The 17,290-nt window shown below is 37.7% G+C and overlaps 1 protein-coding gene across 9 annotated transcripts in view; it reads right to left on the bottom strand.

Annotated features, from left to right (window-relative positions):
• NCOA2 (nuclear receptor coactivator 2) overlaps positions 1–17,290 on the bottom strand; it is a 290,814-nt gene that overhangs the window by 185,536 nt on the left and 87,988 nt on the right. For all 9 annotated transcript variants that reach the window (XM_049633288.1, XM_049633287.1, XM_049633295.1 and 6 more), the window contains exon 2: positions 8,251–8,307. The gene's annotated coding sequence lies outside the window, so the exon portion shown is untranslated. The remainder of the gene's footprint in view (positions 1–8,250; positions 8,308–17,290) is intronic.

Here is a 17,290-nt window from a genome sequence, read left to right as displayed (position 1 = left end):
AAAGATTTTATGAAAATGTGTGTGTATTTTGAAGTAGCAACACTAAACATTTAACGTCTACATTAGAGAAAAACTTAAATGTTCCAAAGCATCTAGTTTCAAAGAAAAGATAAACTCTAGATTCCACTAGGTTAATAAAACAAAACTGTGTATAAATAAGACTCATGAAGCAAGCCTAATCTGTCTAACAGATGTTTAATTTAAGTCAAAGGAATTTTACATTTCTATTCTATTCAAATATAATAGCTTGAGTAATCACAATATAGTTTCAAAACACGTTAGCTCAAAACTATCTTCTATTTTCATACTCTGTTTTATAACCTATGAAACAGAAGTTTATTTTCTGGACTATAAAAAAACTGTCGTATAAAAGGTAGAATTAGAAATCTAGGGGAGCCTGGGTGGCTCACCTGGTTAAGCATCTGACTCTTGATCTCAGGTCATGATCTCACATTCGTGACATCAAGCCCCACATCGGACTCTGCTGACAGAGTACAGCCTGCTTGAAATTCTCCCTCTCTCTCTCTCTGCCCTCCCCTGCCTACACTTGCTGCTCGCTCCCTCTCTATTTCAAAATAAATAAATAAACTTAAAAAAATAAATAAACCTAGATGGGGCACCTGGGGGGCTCAGTCTGTTGAGCATCTGACTCTTGATTTCCACTCAGGTCACGATCTCATGGTTGTGAGATCTAGCCCCACATTGCGCTCTGCACTGAAATGTAGAGCCTGCTAGGGATTCTCTCTCGCTCTCCCTCGCTCTGTCCCACTGCCCCACTTGCGCTCACTCTCTCAAAAAAAAATTCAAAAATTCAAAAATAAAAAGAAATCTAGATCAAATAGCTTTGTGAGTGACAAAGAAGTTAAAGAAATTGAGAGATCAAGTTTCCTTTTGCCCCTACTCTCGCTATTCTAATTTAAGTCATCAATTCAATAATTATGGCACAGTTGTTTCCTTTAAAGATATTATTTTATAGTTTAAATAAAGACTTAGAAGTCTCAGTACTCCAATAAGGCATTGGTTGGTCTTTTATAAACTTCCCCACTCATCTTTCCACCGAAGTTTATCCTGGCCTATGACACTTTTGCCTTTCCAGCCTTTTTCACTTCTCAAGAAAGTGCAATAAAACTGTGTTCCAACTCTGTGATATTGATAGGTAGCAAAGTTCCAGACATTTAGGTTGAGACCACAAAATGTCAAGGGTAGGATTTTGCTTATTAAAATTCATGTAGCTAGCACCAAAAAATTGAAAACTCTTAAAGAAAGTGAAGTCCTCAAATTAATAAATTCAAAATCAATTCAATTATTTGTAAATACATCAAAAAGCAAAAAGAAAAAAAAAAGGCAGTGAAGGCAAACGATCCTATAGGCTATGATACCACAAAAACCAACCTTGCATGCAGACATGTATTTAAGAAATCCTTCAAAATTAAACTACATACATTTATAGTACATGGTTAAATTCCCATTTAGCCACTATTAAAGACTATATATATGTCTTATCCTCCCTTTGCTCTTTTTGGATGGGAAGGCAGGGTGTAACTGGGGCAAAAAATACATTTCCATTGACTGTAGACACCCATGAGTCATTCATGAGGTAGCAAATAATGCTTAGACAACCCAATGCATGGAAGTAGCAGCAAAATTTGCTGTTAACTTCTCTAGATTTCTCCGGTTTATCTGAGTCTCAATAGAAACATCTATATCCTAAAGCAAAAGAATCAGAGGGGAAAAAAAAAGAAAATCTACTTAATTAATTCTATGGATATGGATAATTTCATAATAAATGCTTAATTTATCCTTTATATATAGATGTTGTAAACAGTGGAGAAAGACATGAATGATTTGAGCTTCAAAAGTAGAAGTCAAGTCAATGGAAGCAGCCTTATTTACTTGCTGTTTTATCTTTAAGGGTATTCGGGCAAGGTTAACTGACTCAAATTCAACACCTCCCTAGAAAATAACACGTGTTTGTCACTTTCCTTCCAAAGTAAAAGTGAACAAGATAGCTAAGAAGCCTACTATCTCAAAATCAAAGGCCATGAATTCCTAAAGTTACTATGGTAGCACTTATGTGAAATTTTGCTTCCTAGAGACCTTCTTCTTAAAGCTAACAACTCTACTATCCAGATAAGTAGAGTATACAAGTTTGAACTGAAATGAAAAGGCCAACAACAACCAAAAAAAGCAGGAAACACATTGTACTCACAATCCCTGAACCACGTCTTCTCACTTCCAGGTACACATCCACCTGTTCTACAGTACAGAAAAGCATAGCTGAGGAATCAGAGCCCACTCTAACCGTCTCGGAAGATTCCGACCCTGGTGCTACCTCCTCTAAGACATGCTAACTCAAAAGATTTATACGAGTATAGATTGGTAATACTTTTAATTTTAATGATTTCCAAAAAACACCAGCTACACCAGCAGAAGTCACACGTAGAAACTTTCAGTTGAGGGGCAGCTGGGTGGCTCAGTTCATTACGCTGCCGACTTCGGCTCGGGTCATGATCTCATGGTTCGTGAGTTCGAGCCCCACATTGGGCTCTGTGCTGACAGCTCAGAGCCTGAAGCCTGCTTAGGATTCTGTCTCCCCCACCACCACCCCCTGCCCCTGCCCCGCTAATGTCTCTCTCTCAAATGTAAACAAACATTAAAAAAAAAAAAAACAAAAAACTTCCAATTGAAAAAAGTGTTCTCACAGTAAAATGGCTCTAAACTGAAACTCAACTGTCTTACAATCCAAGAAACAGCTTATGAATTTGATTTAAAAATATGTTTTTAAGTTGCTGTCTGTAATTCTAAAATTTGCTTTTCCAGAATTTAAGTTAACCAGAAGAATCAGGTTCTCCCCATATTTCTGGTATGTTTTTCATCCATGCACTATGCTTACTAATATCACTCTGCTTGTCTGCACCTATAGAAATAGCAAGGACACCGTTCTAAACAGACTGTCCAGACTCTGATTACCTCAACCTGACCAAGCACAACACGTCTACCTCAGGAGGTGTGTACCTTCCCCGGAGCGCACTTTGCAAGCATCGTTAACCCCATACAAACAAAACGTTTACTTAGGCTAGATAGCTTTAATTGTTGTTGCTGGTGCCTCAACCTCTACTACTATGGACAGATTAAGACTTTTAGTAAGAAAAGACGTATAATTCAGAAATTACTGTTCAGTTTTTTTCTTTCAAAGAAAACTCAAAACGCCAAAGCTCAGGGTAAAAACAATGAGCAAGGAAATAGGGAGTTAAGCTTGTAGTGATATTCCTTTTCCACTTGAATAATTTGGGCTATTGGAAATACTGGTTCCCACAGCACTGAGTATAGGCTAGCACAAGATAAACAATTAATAAATCTTTCTGAAAGGAAGGAGAATCAGAAGGAAAGAGGCATGGCCTGAAGGTAAAAAGAGGAGGGAGGGGAGTGAGAAAGGAGAGTTAATGGTGCTGAATGAATCTAATTTGATGGGGACAACTAGTCCAATCTGTGGACACTAGTACGTACATAAAAAAGGAGGAAAGCAGACTAGTACAAATGCTTTAAAAACTAGCCTGTCATCCAAACAGTTTCCAACTGATGGCTCTCTATCAGTGACACCCACTAGACGATCATCTTGACTTACCAGTAAGCCTGAGTTCAGCAGTCTACTCTATTCACTAAGAGCAGAGGTGCCTACCGAGTGGGGCTAGGGTTAAGATTCTAGCTCGAACAGTTAAATGACTGAGGGCATTTTGCCAACTGTCAAAATGCTTGTTATTTTCCAGATCACAGTGCCTACCATGCCAGCATTTCAAGGAAATACACAAAGGAGCAATACAATTAAATGTCTGTAGATTTTGCCTGAAGCAAGATATATATATTTAAATGTCCTCCATGTTTGGTTAGATCAATACTGAGTTTCAGTAGACAGTGCTCAGAGCTTCGGATCTGTAGCTCAAACCAAGCTGCCCCATTTTCACGGGAACTCACACATCTCGTAGTTAAATCAGGCTGCTAACCACACATCTCACATCTATGAACGAAAAGCGAATTCAAAATGCAACAAATACTCACTTGAATGTTCTAGTGGCTTGAATGCCATAGCCAATACGGACAGAATTTTTTTTATGTCTTGATATGCTTAATAAAATTTTGAGTATTTAGTACACAACACAATATATTAGTATTACCAAAAGTATATTACACTTTATTGGAGAACTTATATCTCCATATATTAGCATCCCAGAGTTTGGCTCTCACTAGTATCTGTAAACAATTCTTCACCCACCCATCCCACCCAAAATCTTCTGGCATACAGAAAATAGATTTAGAAGTAAATACAAAGTACATATGATTCCACAGTGAGTTTAGTTTTCCATAGTGAAGGGAAGATTACATTTTGAGGCTATATTGTCCAACAGATTTATCTAATGCTTGTTCCTGTTTTGACAATCAATTCTAGAATTATTTTATTGGCTAACTTTAAAATTGCTTCAAATGTAAGAATGGAATGGAAATACCGATGTAGTTATAGATTAAGAGGCACAATGTGGTCTGTTAAATAAATTGTCTTTTTAATTCAAACTACAGAATTCCCTTTCCAGATACTCAAATCTGAAATTTACATTTATACTCATAGACATAAATGTTTTGGAAAGTGTAAGGAAATATAATTAATCATGCTCTCAAATCAAAATTTTAAGATGTATTCAACAACACTGTCTTCAAGAACATGTTGTCCACATTATCACACATGTTAAAAGTCAATATATTTTTATTTTATTTTGAGAGTGAGTGAGCACGAGCATGAGCAGGGGACAGGAGCAGAGGAAGAGAGAGAATCTTAAGCAGCCTCCACACTCAGCTCAAAGCCCCACAGTGGGGATCAGTCTCTTGACTTTGGGATCACGATCTGAGCCAAAATCAAGAGTTGGACGCTCAACTGACTGAACCACCCAGTCACCCCCAAAGTATTTTGATACAATATGTCCTTCTCAGCCTTGAAAACAAACTAAACAGCTAATAGGCTTGGGTGGCTCAGTTGGTTAAGCATCCAACTCTTGATTTCTTTCACCTCAGGTCATGATCTCAAGGTTCGTGAGAACGAGTCCTACATTGGGCTCTGTGCTGTTAGAGCAGGGATTCTCTCTCCCTCCCTCTCTCTCTCTGTCTCTCAAGACAAATAAATAAACTTAAAAAAACTAAAAGAAAGCTGAAGTTCTACTTGAGCCGACTCTGCTCTACCTCAAAGCGAAGCCACTTCATTTCTTAAATAATTTTAAAAATGTTCCCAAAGATATAAATTATTATGCTTTTCAAGTTAAGAGTCCTATGTAATTCTATAATCACTGTATTTCATACAACCTGTTCTAAGAAAAGTGATTCATCCATCAGGCCACAAATGCCATCTGTAAACTAAAATTTCTAATATTTCAAGGGGTAAAGAATGCTGATTCATAGCATACCACATTTATAATGGAAAAAGGAATCCAAATGGCTTGCTTTCCCCCATGTGCCTCCCCCTCTAAAAGCGAGTATGAAATGAACGTGCCAGAGTGGAACTTTAAATTGTTTAGGTAGTCATTAAATTTCAGATGGGTTGTCATGTTTCACAGTTTGAAATAAAGGTTAAAAGTTAGGACCTGCTAATGAAATATAAGCAAATAAGGTTTGACTTTTAAATTAATTTTGAAATCTGCACATATCAACATGATCTTCCTATATTACACTTACTACCACATGCCTGTATTCAGGGCTGTTTAGGCATAAAATAGAGCTCAGTGGTTAAGATCAAGGTCTTTGGAGTGGCAAATTGCCACTTATTTGATATGACCTTGGAAAAGTCACTTAACCTTTCTAAGCTTCAATTTCCTTATCTGTTCTTCTAAAGATAACTGAAAAGCACTTACATAATGCCTGGCACACACTGAAAGAGCTGCTGTTATTAACATTATCAAAGGAATCTCTGCAAGTTGCACTTAGAAAATCAAATGTGCATGCAAAACCCTTATATAATTTACAAAATTTTGTTTAAAAAAAAAAAAAAAACAACCTAAAGGTCAGACTTAATTCTTTCTACAAATGAAAATCACAGTGGCAGAAAAAGAGACCAATGCCTGAAGAAAACAGATCAAAAAAGAAAACAAGGGCCCCTGGGTGGCTCAATCGCTTAAGCATTTGACTCTTCATTTCAGCTCAGGCCACGATCTCACGGTTTGTGAGATGGAGCCCCGCATTGGGCTCCGCCTGCTTGGGATTCTCTCTCTCCCTTTCTCTCTGCTCCTCACCCACTAGTGCATACACACTCGCTCTCACTCTCTCTCTCTGACTCTCTCAAAATAAATGAACATTTTTTTTTTTTTAAATACCAAAAAAAAAAAAGAAGAAGAAGAAGAAGAAAAAAAAACAAGAGAAGAACCCAAAAGAGCAACCAATATCCTGGACCGCCTAAAGAAAACTGCCAAGGACACAAGGAAATGGGTGGTCTGCTTATTCCTATAGCTATCTTTTTTTTTTTCCCCAGTAAGCTCAATGCCCAATGTGGGGCTGAACTCATGACCTCGAGATCAAGAGTCGCGTGCTCTACTGACAGAGCCAGCCAGGTGTCCCTCCTACAGCTTTTTGATCATGAATTCAAACATCAACGTACGAAGTGGAAAAATGACCAAAAAATTTCCCCAATCTAGAAACAGAAAACCAAGTAAGGAAGTCACATTGCATAGCCAGTGACAGGTAGTGGGAAATTTTTAACTTATTTGGTTTTTAGAGACAGCAATTTTCAAATCTCTCACTCTCTATAAAGACACCACAAAACATATCCAATATGACAGCACGATCCAGTAAGGAGGTAAAAAGCTCTCACACCTGCTTCAGGTTTGTCCGCAGCTTGATCATAAGAACCTTCTAGGGTAGTGACAAAATAAATACAGAACTGGAAGCATTACCCTCTGAATTCTATCTTGATTAAGCATACTTTAGTACATAAAATATGCAACACAGGTAATTTCTCAGAACATTTAAGAGTCATATACTTTAAGTATCTGATACAAATTAACTTCATATTTAGAAATAAGTATAAAAACTACTTCTAGTTTGTATTTATAGATGCAGAGTTCAATGACTCTAAATATAAATGAACTCTTAATATATACTACCTAATAATTATATTAACAAACATTTATTCAGTCTTTCCGATAGACCAGGCACTATCCTAAAAAGTCAGGGATACTATTTTTTAATAACACAAAAACAGTCTCAAAGTTCATGGAGCTTATATTTTCATAGGGAAGACTGTAAAGAGGTAAGTAAAATATATCACATGATAAAAATCAATCAGGGCTGTGTGCTAAGAAGTGACTGAGAAGCTATTTCAGACTGGTTGGACAAGAAAAGCCTGCTTATTAAATTTAAACCATTTACCTCCATTTGCTGCCAAAATTGATAACAGCTATTCTTTTATTTATATATGAAAATAAATGTACGTTAAAAAAAAAAAAAGAAAATCAATTTTCAAAAAAAAAAAAGGGGGGCGCCTGGGTGGCTCAGTCGGTTGGGCGGCCGACTTTGGCTCGGGTCATGATCTCGCGGTCCGTGAGTTCAGGCCCCGCGTCGGGCTCTGTGCTGACGGTTCAGAGCCTGGAGCCTATTTCAGATTCTGTGTCTCCCTCTCTCTGACCCTCCCCTGTTCATGCTCTGTCTCTCTCTGTCTCAAAAATAAATAAACGTTAAAAAAAAAAAAAAAAAGATGTAAACACATTTTGCCAGGTTATGACATAATTCAAATTATCCCATGGGTATATATAAACCTATCCCAAATATACACAGTAAGCGCTGATAAACGGATAAGATCACCACCTTTCAATTCATTTCTAACACATTCTGACAGAATTTTTACAATAAAACAGAAATGCTGACAAATATACATTTTGTTTTTTATTTATATTTATTTACATGTTACTTTGCTAAACTCTGAATAGAATAATTTTTAATATTTGATTTTACTTAAAAACCAAAATATTCCAGGGGCACCTGGGTGGCTCCGTTGGTTAAGCACCGACTTCGGCTCAGGTCATGATCTCACAGTCCGTGAGTTCAAGCCCCGCGCCAGGCTCTGCACTCACAGCACAGAGCCTGGAGCCTGCTTCGGATTCTGTGTCTCCCTCTCTCTCTGCCCCTCCCTGCTTGTGCTCTGTCTCGGTCTCTCAAAAATAAATAAATGTTAAAAAAAATTAAAAAAAATTCCAATAGAAGGGCATAATTTGAACTCACCTGTGCCTGTACACAGTGCAGAAGATCTATAAATTTGTAGCCAAATCCGAGAGAAATCTGCAATACAAACAAACAAGCAAACATGAATAAAAAGATGCAGAATCCTCTTAGACTCATTAGCATGGAGGTGATTTTTACAACCAGTATACAAATAACTCATTAATAATATCTTGCCATTAAATTGCATGATAAATCAAGACATAGACTTGCTGTATTCTATTTGGATAAGAAAACATCAAATATGCAAGGCCACATTTCATTGTGAATTATGAGGTGTCTATCCTACAAATTTTTAGTTCCCACCGTAACTCTTATTACACTTTCGTGTAGCTGCTTAGATCTAATGAGAAGCTGAGAAGCAGCAGAGGCCTGAGCCCCCTATTTCCAGACCGCCCTCCCAGAACACAGGAACACAATGCACAATAAATGTCTGCTGAGTAAACAAATAAATAAAATTCGCATCGCGATCTTAATTTGCAGTGATTTATAGGAAACCAAAAGGCTTGAAATTATTGAAATAAAAATCTATGTCATAATTGTTTAACGAAGTTCAGAAGTGACCAGGTAATATGCTATCTCAAAAAAAAAAAAAAGTCTTAAGTAAAATGATGCAAAAATGATGCTATATATGACAATCTTAACAATTTGCAAGAGCAAATGTAGATAAGGAAGAAATGAACATGTTCGATCATGAGAGTAGATGCTCACCAAATTTCTTCTGGGAGTATACCCTTGAGAACAAAGACTTTACCTCCAAAGGACCCTGCAACATTTTCTCTGATCCACACAAAAATCCTTTCCACTGCACTAAAGAAGTTTGTTGCCAAGATGCATCGTGAGGAATACAAACACAACAGATAAGTGCTTATGATATGTCACGTGTATTCAGGTTTACTACTTTTTAAGAGGTCTAAAAGGGAAAAAGAAAAAGAGGCGTAAAGGGGAAAGAAACGGAAAAAAAATTCCATTTGGATTTTTACAAGAACCTGATCGGTCTGGAGATCATTGAATGTAATGAAATGCAGCTAGGGTTCAGTCAGAGATGATTCATGAAAAACAAAAGAAAATTTGTATGCAAATAAGAAGTTATCACAGTAAGTAAAACGAATGGATTCTCCTCAAGTGGCAGTCAGTGAGTAGTGTGCAATAAACTGTTATGTAATAGAAGTCATCAATTCTTTCCAGCTCTACTGGGGTAAATGTATTCATTATGCTGCCCTACTTAAGCCCATTATAATTCGATACCAACAACTAATTCGCTCAAGGACATCACACTATGAAACAATCGAGAGCTAAAAGTTGTGATTATTAGGAGTGATGACATTAAACTATTACTGCTTGGTCTATATTATTCGGCGTGTTTTTACTAATATGCTAACGTAACAGGAGGAGAAAGTGCCGACTCATCCAATGCTGAAGAAAGAGATAGAGGGGACATGAAGGTGTGGATAATTTCCACAGTACAAAATGGTATCTCAGTGTAACGTTTTAAATAAGAGGTTATAATGAAATACTTACAAACACAGAATCACAAAACGTTTCACAAGTTCCTAAGGGAAAATCTCAGCCATTTAAAGCGATAGTACAGGCAGCAACAACTCCATGACAAAGCAACACCTTCTACTGCCCACCAGTCGTGACAGTTTTCACAAAGTTCTTTCCGGAGTGTGTTTCGAGGGAGGGAGAGGGGAAGGCTAGGCTGGTCCGGGCAGAGAGACACAATGAAAGTCAGGAACCTTGCAAGAAAGGGCGGAGGGACAGTTGTCACCTTCTTTCTTACTACCACTATTTCCACTGTATGAACTAAAAGGATACACCGCCTCTCCACAAAGCAATGGGTCGCTATCAGAGGCAGCACGAACCGCGCAAAGAACCTAGGAGGGTTCAGCATCATTGCACAGACCAGTTCTCGAAGCCTGCCTCTATCATCTACATACGGCTGCCGTTCCTATTATTCTGTCATTAGCAGCAGCTGAGGTACGTGACCTAGGAAATGTTATTGTGGATTCAACTATAAAATGAGGGTAATAATGTCTGTTTGCAGCACCTTGTAAGTATTAAATGAGACGATTACATACATAAAACACCTGGTACACAGTAGGTGGTACGACTGCTGTCCTAGCAAGTGTGATCCTGCTAAATGCTGCTAGCTCTGACAGGTAGCTCGACGAAAGGATGGAGAACAGAGGCTTCAGGCCTCCGCTCCACCAACTAGAACTGATTTTTCCCTCAAATGTCGTAATGGCTTTATCTGCCCAGCCTCCAGAGAGATACATAAACATGGAGACTGTTGGGAAATTTTTGAGACAGGGCTCTCTTAAAACTACATCCAAGTTGAAAAAGGGGCGCCTGGGGGCTCAGTCTGGTGGGTGTCCAACCCTTGCTATCGGCTCCAGTCATGATCTCACGGTCTTGTAGGTTCGAGCCTGCATCCGGCTTTGTCCTGACAGCGCAGGACCTGCTTGGGATTCTCCCTCTCTCTCTCTGCCCCTCCCTTGCTTGTGCTCTCTCTCTCTTAAATAAACTTTATACTCAAAAAAAAAAAAAAAAAAGTTGAAAAGTACTACCTAATTTCAAACCTTACTATAAGGCTATAATAACCAAAACAGTGGGGTATTAGCCTAAGGAAGAGAACACAATCTAGAAACAGGCCCACACATTTGTGATAAAGGTCACAAGGTAATTATACGAGAAAGACAGTCTTTTCAATAAACGATGCCAGAAACTGTTATACATATGGAGAGGGAAAAGGAACCTTGACCTTTATCCTGCACGATGTACAAAAATTAACTCAAAATAGGGGCGTCTAGGTGGTTCAGTCAGTTAAGCATCCGACTTCAGCTCAGGTCATGATCTCACAGTTTGTGACTTCAAGCCCCAGGTCGGGCTCTGTGCTGACAGCTTGGAGCCTGGAGCTTGGTTTGGATTCTGTGTCTCCCTTGCTCTCTGCCCCTCCCCCACATGTGCTCTCTGTCTCTCAAAAATAAATAAGTGTAAAAAAAAAAATTAACTCAAAATGGATAGGATCACAGATCTAAATGTAAGAACTAAACTACAAAACTTGTAGAAGAAGGCACCTGGAGAAAATTATTGTGGATAGGAAAAAAATGTTTAGATATCACACCAAATGCATAAAATAAAGACCATAAAAGAAAAAAAGCTGATAAACTGAACTCCACTAAAATTAAAACTTCTGCTATTCAAAAGACATAATTAAAAATGAAAACACAAGCCACAGATTGGGAGAAATTATTGGCAAAATAATCATTTGATAAAGTACACGCATTTAAAAAATATAAAGAGCTAAATAATAAAGATAGTCAGCTAGAATAGACAAAAAGACTTCTACAACTCAATTATAAACAAATAATTCAATGTTTTTAAATGGGCAAAATACTTAAAGATTTTTTTAATATATTATATATGTACCTATATATATATATATTAATGTTTATTTTTTTGAGAGAGTTCATTCAAGCAGAGGAGGAGCCAAGGGGAGAGGGGTAGAGAGAGAGGGAGAGAGAGAAATCTCAAACAGGCTCCATGCTGTCAGCACAGAGCCCAAAGTGGGGCTCAGTCTCACAAATCGCGAGATGATGACCTGAGCTGAAATCAAGAGTTGGCCGCTTAACCCACTTAAACACCCAGGTGCCCCTATGTTATATATATTATATAAGACGTACGATGGGGAAAGTACACAAAAAAGTACTAAATGTCATTAGTCATCAGAAAAATAGAAATTAAAACCAAAACATAATATGTTTGACATCCAATAAAACATCTAGTGTTGACAAGGACAGGAAGAAACTAGAACCCCTCACATGACATCCCTTGCTTGGTGGGAAAGCACAATGGTATGACCATTTTGCAGAACAGCTTGGAAGTTTCTCATCATATAACCCAACAGTTTGACACCAAGGTGTGTTTTCAAGTCTCTTGGAGACAGATGACCATACAAGTAGTTGTACAAGGATGATTCCAGCAGTCATGGTCAGAACAGGTAAAAAGCAGAGACAACTAAAATGTTTATCATTTGGAGAATGGGTTTTCTAGAATGTAATACATATGTGCAATGGAATACCACTCAACAATGACAAGGCATGGATTACTGACACATGTAACAACACAAGCCTCAAAAACATGTGCTAAGTGAAAGAAACCAGACACAAAGATAACATTATATAATTCCATTAATCTGAAATTTCTAGAAAAAGTAAAAACTATAGAGGCAAAACAGTGGTGTCTTGGGTGAGAGAATGGAAGTGGAGAATGCCTGAAAATGGGCACAAGAGAACTTTTTGGGCTGACAGAATTGTTCTAAAACTTGGTTGTGGATGATGCTGAAGAAAAATGTATAAGAAACACGCGACGCACATAACTACATATTTACCAAAACTCATCCTTTAAAATGAATGCATTTCATGGTATGCCAATCATACCTCAATTTTTTAAATGCTAAAAAAAATTATAAATGACTTTTAAAAAATGTACCTCTATATCCCTGCCCTTTCTTTCTACATGATAATTGTCATTACTGTGTGAGTAAAGGGATTGAAGGGAGAAAAGGCAGTTCTAGTAGCAAATGGTGTAAACATTTGCCAAGCAGAGAATCAACTAGCAGGCACGAATAACACATCATGGCTGAGGCAAAAAATGAGGACTGAGCCCGCATCACACATAAAAAGGTTGCCGACAGCATCAAAGCTGATTATTAATGATTTTTCAAAAGGTGGTGGAGGGTTAGAAGATATGCACACGCTCGCTCTTATTTATTTATTTAGATAGATAGATAGATAGATAGATAGATAGATATGAAGGGTTAGGAACAGGGGTTAGGGTAGATAGGTAGATACAGATCTATCTATATAGCTATAGACCTATCTCTAGATATATCTCTCTATATATAGATAGATCTAGATCTAGATCTATCTATCTATCTATCTATCTATCTATCTATCTATCCAGAGAGAGATCTATGTATATGATTACCAGAATGAGAGAAGAGCCATATTTCGCTGTTTTGGTTTACCATCACCATCATCAAATCATCACTGCCATCATCATCATCTACAATTTCTTAAAGGCCTCTGTGAGTGCCCCAAGCAGAGGTGGCTTAAATGGTTACCCCATTTGATCTTCCTAACAACCCTACAAGGTACCTACTGCTACCACTATCACCTCCATTCTGTAGATACAGAAACTTAACTGACAAATGAAATACTCTTTTCAAGGTCACAGAAGCAATGCAGTGGCAAAGCCCGGATTCTAATCCGAAGTCTGATGGCAGAGTCACGCATGCTTTTACCCACTGAGCTGTTATGGAAGCTCACTGTTTTGATAATGCTATCGTTGTTGCCAACATGATTTGAAAACGAGGATGCCAAAATGTGATCAACGTGAAAACGACCTTCTGGTTTCTGGTATGGTACAAACAAGACCAGGAGAGCATATTCTCCACACCATCTACCCCTGCCGACATTTTTAGTGAATCCTGACGTTCTTTTTGCCTGACCCAAATGTAGCCTCACAGTCTTCTCAAAGTTGCCACTAATCAAAGGAAGTCATCATTCAACACATCGGCGTCGATACACAAATGAAGACTATTTGCCAACCAAAACGACTAACTTGAGTTTTTATGGACAACAGAGCGTATGGCACATGCTACTGAAGAGAGAGGGCTCTCATCAAAGGGAGCCTTAAAACTGCCATACTTCATATTTCAACATTAGGTTCCATTATTGGTCTTCGTGTTATTTGGCCAGCACCACCCCAGTCGTGTAGCCAGTCAGACAGGTTGGTAGAAATGAAGAGGACACATGGGGAAAGGGAGAGAAAGCCAGAAGTATTACTCCAATTACTTGAGATTTTTCAACAGTTTCAACCAAACATATCTGGAACATATACGCATCACAAGTGTATACTCATAATGAATGATTAGTACAATCAGTTGTTTTCTTTTTGCTTAAAAGCACAAAAACTCTCAAATAACTTAACAAAAAACATACCTTGAACTCAGCATGTTTCAAATTATAGTACATCAAAAGGACATTCTCTCAAGACTTAACTATGAGAATATTTCAGATTATTGAACAGCATACTATATTTTTTTATTTGATATATCTATTACACATATCTTAGATAATATAAAAGTATCCTGGGGCACCTGGCTGGCTCAGTTAGAAGAACACGCAACTCTTGATCTCGGGGTTGTGAGTTCAAGCCCCAGGTTGGGTGTAGAGATTACTTAAATTTAAAAAACAAAACAACACAAACCTAAAAAATAAAAAAAAGGAAAAGAAAAAGAAAAGAAATCTCAAAAAGAAGTATCCTAAAACATAGCTTCCATATATATTTTAACAAAATACTACAATATTAAAATCCCAAATTTGATGTGTTGTAAAAATCTTAATATAAATAATATGTATAGAATTTGAACGATGTAAGGTAAAATTCTTTCCCAGTTGTTAAGCCGATGGTGCTAAAAATAACATCCAGACCACGGAAGAGTAAGTTATAAGTTAACTGAAGAACTTCTATATATACTTCAGGTAGCCTCTGTTTTCTTCGTTTAAAAGGCTCGACCTGCACTGCAGACAATGACTCTTAACTAATGAAAGTCTACAACAAGTAATTTTCATTTTCCAAATTCTTTTTTAAGAAGGTCAACTTAAAGATCCCCTTAAAGTGACATTTAGCTCATAACTTATGTATAAACATTAATTAACGAACCTTTAAGTATTCCTTCCAACTACTCATTCTGCCTATTACACATATAACTTAATTTGCTAGAGAAGTCTTCAGTTTTCTAGAACTGTTGCATAAAATTAACTGAAGTTCAATCTTAAGATGTTCTTTTGTTATTTTAATTCAATTTAATAAAATGCTTCAAAAAGTACAGCAAGTTAAACAAGTAGAGATTTAGATTTATAACTTAATGACTTTTCTTCCTAAGTGTAAAAAAAAAAAAAGTTCTAATTAGATACATAGAAAAGGATATATCATCAGCCTAAAAATTCCTAAGCTACAGGTAGGTACACAAACACAATGGATATGAATATGGTGCAAAATAACCTACCCATCAAATTCATAAATCTCATATGATCATTCCTTTCATTTTTGTTTCTCACCCACCATGGTCTGAGCCAATGTAAAAACAATAAAGCAACTATCATAAACCAGTAACTCTTCCAAGAGTAGTATTCTTGCCAAGAGACAGACCTACCAGAAAAATTAGTCTCATACATGTACATGAATGTACATGGCTCACATTTGGAAGGGGACTAAACATATTCAAGTTGGAGTCACTAACCTGAACATAATATTTAAATCCGCAGAAATGGTTAAGATTTCTTAGGGAAAAGCCAGAAGCAGGAGGAAGACCAGCAAAGACAAGTACTATAGAATCCAAGAGGAGACAGTTCTGAGAAGGAGAGGGTGCTCAAAATCGTTCAGTGCTATGAGAATTACAGTGTCTACCTGGTCTGGCAAGCAGAAAGTGCTGACGACCTTCCTAAGAACAGTCTTACTGGAATGACAAAGATATAAAGCAGACCGGAGAAAGCACTCACAAAGGAACCGGAAATAAGGATTTGAACACAGCACGTGCAAATAATGACTATCATCATCACCTTACGCTACAGTTAATCTTCCCTTCTAGACTGCTTCCTGAGGGCAAGGTAAGGTTTCATCCACCTGCTGGGGCACCTGGGTGGCTCAGTCGGTTAAGCCTGACTCCTGATTTCGGCACAGGTCACGATCTCTCGGTTTGTGAGTTGGAGCCTCGCGTTGGGCTCTGTGTTGACAGCGCGGATCCTACTTGGGATTCTCTCTCTCTGCCCCTCCCCTGCTCACACACACACATACTCTCTCTCAAAATAAATACATAAACTTTAAAAAGAAAAAAAAAAAACCAACCTGCTGTTGGATTAGTGATTTTTAAAACAACATTCCTGCAGAAGTCCTGGGGCTTTAATTAGGGAGCTCAGCCCCCAAGTCCACACATGATACAGTTTTTAAGGAATTACAGGAGAGAAAAGGAAAAATAAATTACCGGTCAGAAATTCATCTTTCTGAAATAGACATAAAAGACTCAGAGATGAATCTCAACCAAGACTAGAACATGCCATCCTGACAACCAATCAGTCTTCCCAAAATAAAAGGCCCTAAAACACAATTAGTAAGAATTTTAATTGTTTTTCTCCCACAAAACGGATAACCTTTGCCTGCAATGCTTTCCTTCATTCTCCTTGAAATGAGAATGTTACTGAAGCCTACTGTGTACATCAGAATAATAGATGATTTCTGTACATTGCCAGTTTATTTTTCACAATAAACCAATCTAAGAGGAAATGTCTACCTTCCTTAATAAAATATATACCCTGCAACTATTAGCAGTAGGGGAAAGAAATCCACTTAGGAAGAGGAAATAGGACTGTGAACTCCTCAGAAATTCACCTTCTCCTAGGCTTTTCTCCCTAATTAATGCTGCAATGACCACTCTCCAATATAAAACGAGCCTAGAACCCCCTTCCCTAATATCCCTGAGGGCAATGCAGGTTTCCTAATATCCCTGTGTAAAACTTACCTCAAGACTATGGGGTAACAAGAGAGACTGAACCAAAAGCAACATTAAAACTATATGATCTGCCTACCCAGGACCGGGAGGGACACAGTCTTTAACCAATACCTAACAGTACCCTCAAAACCAGCTTCACAAGGACCAGCATAAACTTTCTGTCCACCAGAGACCCCCCACTGAGATGCTGTTTCCTCTCTCAGGATGGGCTTCCCCAAATGACTGTCACTGACTATGCATTCCCACCTCCTAAGAGGAGGCCACACCTTTCAACAGCATATGACCGCATTAAGTTAATCATCATTTTAACATAATAAAGGGAATATTCATAAAAAAAAAAAAAAAGATGCACGCAGTATGAAGAAGATAGCATTCTTAAAAAGGAAGATGTTCTATAAAACCTATTTTACAACCAAGAAGAGGTTAGTACAGAGGCACCTGAGTGGCTCAGTCAGTTAAGCATCT

This window comes from Panthera uncia, chromosome F2 (genome assembly GCF_023721935.1).
Source record: "Panthera uncia isolate 11264 chromosome F2, Puncia_PCG_1.0, whole genome shotgun sequence".
In the NCBI taxonomy this organism is placed as follows: domain Eukaryota; kingdom Metazoa; phylum Chordata; class Mammalia; order Carnivora; family Felidae; genus Panthera; species Panthera uncia.
This window is presented reverse-complemented; position numbering and strand designations above follow the sequence as displayed.